The following is a 6892-nucleotide window of genomic DNA, read 5'->3' as shown; positions in this document are numbered from 1 at the left end:
CCTCTTCCCTGGTGAGCAGGGGGGAAGGAACCCTGGGGAGGGCCCCAGCACAGGCCGCCCCTCGCCACTTGGCTGTCAGCATCTGCAGAAACCTTTCGTACTGCTCGATGTTTTCGAGGGTGTCCTGCATGATGCACATGAACTCCTCAGTGTGGTTCTCTGTGACCATGGCCGAGGGGCTGCCAGGGGGTGGCTGCACATCGATGGGGCAGCTTCTACCTCGTCGCGTCTCCTTATGTTTGTCCTTGTCCCCACCTGCAGCATTGTCCTTGTCTGCATCCGCCCCCGGTAGCTTCACTCTAAGGCCCCTCTTGCGCGACACTCTGGGTCTCAGCAGCCCTGGCTGGGGCTGTTCCTCTTCCCTGGTGAGCAGGGGGGAAGGAACCCTGGGGAGGGCCCCAGCACAGGCCGCCTTTTGACACATGGCTGTCAGCCTCTGCAGAAACCTTTCGTACTGCTCGGTCACTTTGAGGGTGTCCTGCGTGATGCACATTAACTCCTCAGTGCGGTTCTTTGTGACTATGGCTGAGGGGCTGCCTGGGGGTGGCTCCACATCGATGGAGCTGCTTCTGCCTGGTCGTGTCTCCTTATGTTTGTCCTTGTTCCCATCTGCAGCATTGTCAGTATCTGTGTCCGACTGCGGCAGCTTCACTCTAAGGCCCCTCTTGCGCGACGCTCTGGGTCTCAGCAGCCCTGGCTGGGGCTGTTCCTCTTCCCTGGTGAGCAGGGGGGAAGGAACCCTGGGGAGGGCCCCAGCACAGGCCGCCCCTCGACACTTGGCTATCTGCATCCGCAGAAACTTCTTGCACTGCTTGGTCATTTTGAGGGCGTCCTGGACTATATGGATGAGCTCTTCAGCGAGGTTCTCTGTGACCATGGCGGAGGGGCTGCCTGGGGTGGCTCCACATCGACGGGGCTCTGCGCCCTGTCCCTGCCATCCTGGGGAACTCCTCGTGCTTTGGCCCCTGGCAGCTCCAGTGGGATGTTGAAGCCAGTTGGGAGCCCTGGCTGCCCCGCCAGCATGCAGATGGTTTTAAAAGAATACTGAGGTCCCAAGATGTTCATCGATGCTGGCTCTGCTGTTGCAGCCGGCCAGGGCTCTGGGAAGGAGCAGGGGGAGTTCAGTGAAGAGGAGCTGCTCCGGGACAGGGAGTGCGGCACGGTCTCTGGGGAGCAGTGCTCCACGCTTGACGCTTCCAGGCTTGCCCTGCAGAGGGGGAGAGGGAAGAGACCCCCGCTGCACCCGGCCCCTCCGGCAGGACTCACGGGCAGCACACCCTCCTTGGCGGCAGGCAGCGCTGCCCAGCGTGGGCAGGGGCAGGGCATGGGCTGAGGGTCTGGGGCAGGACCTGTGGGTGTCCCCTGCGCTTACCCCGTCTCCACGGTTGGTGTGGGCTTCTCTGCTGCTCCATGTGCCTGGGGAGAAGCTGCCAAGAGAGGAGATGGTGTGAGTGGCCAGCAGCCCAGAGCCCCAGGCCAGGCCTTCTGCAGGGTGTCACCCGTTTCCAGGTCAATTGGGGCCGGAGCCACTCACCGCTCTCCTCCTCGAACCGGGCTCTTGTGCTCGTCTGAGGCTTTGTCTTCTTCCTACGCCCCTGCAGGACCCCAGCAGCTGGGTGAGGAGACGGAAACAGCTCCCGGCCCCACACCTTAACCTCCCACCCTACCCCTCCCTGCACGGAGGGGCAGTGCAGTGCAACTGTCACCTACCCGGAGTCGCCTGAACTGCAGTATGGCCGAGACCAGGCTGAGCTGCAGCACGAGCATCATGACGTGGAGCATGTCAGACAGCGTGGGGATGTCGTGATGCCCCATGGCGCTGGCTGTGGTGTGGCCACGGTGCTCCGAGTTGTCAGCCCAGACCCACGGTGCAGATCCCCAGTGACCTACTGGGTCCCCAGTGAGAGGACACCCAGCACTGCCGGAGTGTGGCAGAGGCTGCAGTCTGCAGCCCGCCCAGACGGTGCCAGACGGCCCACTGCCTTCCCCGTGGGGCGCGCACCCCCCTTTTATAGTACGGGAGGCAGCCGCCCCCGCCCCCCTTTGTGACATCACTGGGGCAGTCACAGCCCCCCTTTGTGAAAATTCCTGGGGCAGCCAGAGCCCCCCTTTCCCTTTGTGGCACTGGACAACCCCTGTGACCCGTCGCGACGGAGGGAAGACACAGTCACTCAGTATGAGTGATCAGCAGACTTCGTTTATTGCCTCTTACAGTCACCTTTTATGCCTTCTTATAATTAGCTCATACATATTACAAAAGTAAGCTCATTATTGGTTAGTTGCCTAAATACCAAGCCCGCCCCTTGTTTCTCTTCTGTAGTTATGTGTCCCACCTGCAACATTCTTTCCCACCGAAATCTTCCTGTTATTGCGTAACAAGGACAGCCAAAGACAGTGTATTTTGCTTTACTTCAGATAGGCTGAGAGCGATGTGCATTTTTGTCCAGCCAGCTGGACTATGTCTATGTGACCCTTTCAGCTAGCCAGTTATCCACAATTCCCCCGTTTTTATTTTGGGCGACATAGGCTTGGTTGACCATTTTCAATAACAGCGTTTTAACACAGGAAAATACACAGCCAACTTATAAAATCTCAGTTCAGAAGTATAATTCCTGAATACTTGAAAAATAGAGTTAGCTTGAAGCTTTAATTTAGATGCTCTTTCTGTTCCAGTAATATAAAAGTTTAGAAAATTCAAGGGTAATTTTAAAGTTCTGAACATGGGACTAATGCAAGCTCAAAACCCAAAAAGAAACCAAACTGATGTTGACTCGGAATATTTGCAAATATTTTAGTGGAAAATCCCCGACCATTAACAATTTTCTGTCCAAATAACAACTGCCCTTATGCAACCAACCAGTCCATACATTTTCTGAAGAATACCTCACTGATATCAAAGAATCAACAAAGGGAAAAAATTAGTTCTAAGCTATATACATTCATAAGTGGATTTTTCAACAGTTACATACAGATTTAGACACTAAGCCATAATGGCTTGTAGGTGATACACACAAGAAGAGTACGTTGCTTATCTGTCTGAATGTCTATGCTAATTTGACAACTGTGCCACAAGCCAAGCCTACATGGATGCTGTGTGTTATGCACGTTCCTTAACAAACAGAAGTATAATAGACAAATTCCCAAGATCTAGTCCCCAACCTAATTATATTATTTTGTAGCCAATTAAGGAAAATAACACAAATGTGCATATCTACATGTGCACACACCTTTTAGTTCAGAACCAATCCGTGATAAAAGGCCTTAGCCTTACGGCATCATCGAATCTTAACGAGTACAGTAATTAAAAATGCAGTCTTACTGTAAGTGCGATTTATGCTGACATTCCCTCAAATGCTACACGTGAGTATTTCTCACTCAACTGCCTCAAGTTAAAATAGTAGTGTTTGTTAATATGTATTAAAAAATCATTAATTCTCTACAATAGCAGTTGACTTCCATAACACTATGTAAGCAAAAGAGGCCTAAGATGGGTTTTCTGAATGCTAACAATTTATTTTAGACTGTCTAAACTCAGGTCTTCAAAGATTTCACTCTGCCAGATGTAGAAACACTGTTGCACTCCAGTTGTGATATCCCTTTTCCCAAGTTGTCACATGCACATCTCGCTCAAGCAGCATTATTGTTAAAGTTTCTCTCTGCTACATAAAAGCATATTGCACTTGTAGATACAAAAGACAGCAGCCTTACTTAGATTATTACCTTATTACCTCATAACTCTTAGTATACCTTATATCTCTGATTTCATCACTTCAAAAATTCACCAGAAGCAGATAAAACCACAGCATCAGACTAAACTACACCTTAACTGCTGATTCAAATAAAGGCATTCTCTTCAGATATGCCTAATGCTTACAAATAATTTTGGCTGGTTTTGATCAAAAAACCTATTATTACAATAATGATCAAAAATAATAATCCCGTTTGCAAAATGCCTTTAAGCCAGCCTCCTCGTCCCAACCAATTTCCACATTCAGAATACAGCATAAATACAGAATACAGAATAAATTATCTCCATCAAGGCAAAAAGGCTTCTCGTTAAACACAGAGATGTTTGCTAGTTCAAGGCAGAAACCCATTTCTTGTAGGGGACATCTGAAGCACTTTTTTTTTTTTTTTTTTTTTTGGTGGGTTTGTAATCAAGTCCGTATTTTTCCTTGAGGAGCTTAAGCTGTTCCTCTTGTTTCAGGAGTGTTTCCAACTCTGCTTTGTCGAATAGGTCCGTATTTCCCAAACATATCATACATTTCCTCCGCCGTGATTTTATACGGCAGGTTCCGAATATAAAGGATCCGGTGGATCTCTGGGGGCAGCCGGATCCTAGCTCGCTTGGCCGCTTGCATCGCCATGGCGCCGATCGGAGCCGGGGGGGGGTGCCGCCTTGGAGAGAAGCCGCGGCCGGGAAGGGGCCTGCCGGGCCGCACACCGCCGCTCGCCGCTGCCGCGGGGGTCCCGGATGCTATCCCATACGCTAATAACCCGGGTAATGCCTTTTTACAATCTATGTCCCGAACGCTCCGCTTTTCTAAAAAGCATATGAACGAACCGTACGTCGCTTGTCTCTCCATACCGTCGTCAGCGCTGTTGCAGCCTTTGCGAGACTTCGGCGACGCGTGGCCGGCGGGACCCTCTGTAGGTGCTCCCGGGCGCGGGGACTGTGCCCTTCCGCCTCCTGCGCTGCTTTCAGGACCGGTACCCGAATCTCCGTCGAACCGTGGCTCGCAGGTTCAGCCCTCTCTAGGGTCCCTGTTCGGGCGCCATTTGTCGCGACGGAGGGAAGACACAGTCACTCAATATGAGTGATCAGCAGACTTCGTTTATTGTCCCTTACAGTCACCTTTTATGCCTTCTTATAATTAGCTCATACATATTACAAAAGTTAAGCTCATTATTGGTTAGTTGCCTAAATACCAAGCCCGCCCCTTGTTTCTCTTCTGTAGTTATGTGTTCCCACCTGCAACGTTCTTTTCCCACCGAAATCTTCCTGTTATTGTGTAACAAGGACAGCCAAAGACAGTGTATTTTTGCTTTACTTCAGATCAGCTGAGAGCCATGTGCATTTTTGTCCAGCCAGCTGGACTATGTCTATGTGACCCTTTTCAGCTAGCCAGTTATCCACACCTGTGACCTTCCCTGGGGATTTGCGAAGCTCACTCACTCTCCCCTTCCCCCGGTGAGGGTGGGCAGGGAGAGCAGGGAAGCGGCCTCTCCGCGTAAGCCGGGAGAGGTTTGAGCAGTGGCAAGCCATGGCTGCCTGGGAAATGCCGGTGCTTGACTGCTCCCGTCTTACTGAAAAGTTGAAGGACTGTAAGGCGTGCCTTTCCTCACCAGGGATGGCACGGGGCCATGTTAGCTGGCACGATTCAAAAGCTGTAGCAGATAGAATGACACCGCTTAGGAAGGAACGAGAAGCGTGACCAGGAAAAGCCACGGTGCGTGCTGTGTTGGGAGCCGCACGAGTGGCGGCCCAGAAGGAGAGGCGCCTGATTAAACAAACTAATGATGAAATGGTTAAACCCTTGCAAGAACATATAAAAACCCTGCAGAGCCAGCTAAGTGCTGAACGTAACAGCACTCAGCGACTCCACACGCTCTCTCAGATGCCTTGGATGGAGAACAAACTTCACGGTCCGAATGAGAGGAAGGGGGACAAGAATCTCCTGATCAGACAGATCTTAATTCTGTTGTGGATAGTCTGCTGGGATTTACAAGATCGGCACGGCGGGCCGAGAAACAGGGCCCAAGACCTTTGTACTTGTCTAAGGAGTTGGAAATGGACCGAGAAACGTTTTACCCCACTGGGGTTGGGCACTGACGGTGTCGCAGCCCCAGCTGTGGGATGGATGGACGAGCCACAGCACCAGGGATAGAGAAAACATTTCTTTTTTAATATTCAGAGGGGGGAGCTTCCCAGGCAGTTCCCAGCCCTGCACTCCCCAGCTGCTCACTGGCAGGGGATCGTGCTCCTCTACTGACACTAGCGCTGCCACGGCGGGGTCTTGCAGAAGCAGATGCAGCGTGGCCGCCACAGGCGTCTCCACCAGTCCTCTAGGCAGCTCCCCGTGGGCACCTGCTGCTGGGGACTGGGCTCTGCCGGGGTGCTCCTGCCCACGGAGATGGTGTTGTCCTGGCCACTGGTGCTGCTTCTGCCTGGCTCTGTGGGGCAACTGTTGTTAACTTCCTTTGGGCTCCTCCTGCGTGCTTTTACAGGTCTGCTTCTGCCTGGTCGCGTCTCCTTATGTTTGTCCTTGTCCCCACCTGCAGCATTGTCCTTGTCTGCATCCGCCCCCGGCAGCTCCACTCTAAGGCCCCTCTTGCGCGACACTCTGGCTCTCAGCAGCCCTGGCTGGGGCTGTTCCTCTTCCCTGGTGAGCAGGGGGGAAGGAACCCTGGGGAGGGCCCCAGCACAGGCCGCCCCTCGCCACTTGGCTGTCAGCATCTGCAGAAACCTTTCGTACTGCTCGATGTTTTCGAGGGTGTCCTGCATGATGCACATGAACTCCTCAGTGTGGTTCTCTGTGACCATGGCCGAGGGGCTGCCAGGGGGTGGCTGCACATCGATGGGGCAGCTTCTACCTCGTCGCGTCTCCTTATGTTTGTCCTTGTCCCCACCTGCAGCATTGTCCTTGTCTGCATCCGCCCCCGGTAGCTTCACTCTAAGGCCCCTCTTGCGCGACACTCTGGGTCTCAGCAGCCCTGGCTGGGGCTGTTCCTCTTCCCTGGTGAGCAGGGGGGAAGGAACCCTGGGGAGGGCCCCAGCACAGGCCGCCTTTTGACACATGGCTGTCAGCCTCTGCAGAAACCTTTCGTACTGCTCGGTCACTTTGAGGGTGTCCTGCGTGATGCACATTAACTCCTTAGTGCGGTTCTTTGT

Source organism: Falco rusticolus, chromosome 2 (assembly GCF_015220075.1).
Source record: "Falco rusticolus isolate bFalRus1 chromosome 2, bFalRus1.pri, whole genome shotgun sequence".
NCBI lineage: Eukaryota > Metazoa > Chordata > Aves > Falconiformes > Falconidae > Falco > Falco rusticolus.
The sequence above is the reverse complement of the archived record's forward strand: the minus strand, read 5'-3'. Positions refer to the sequence as shown.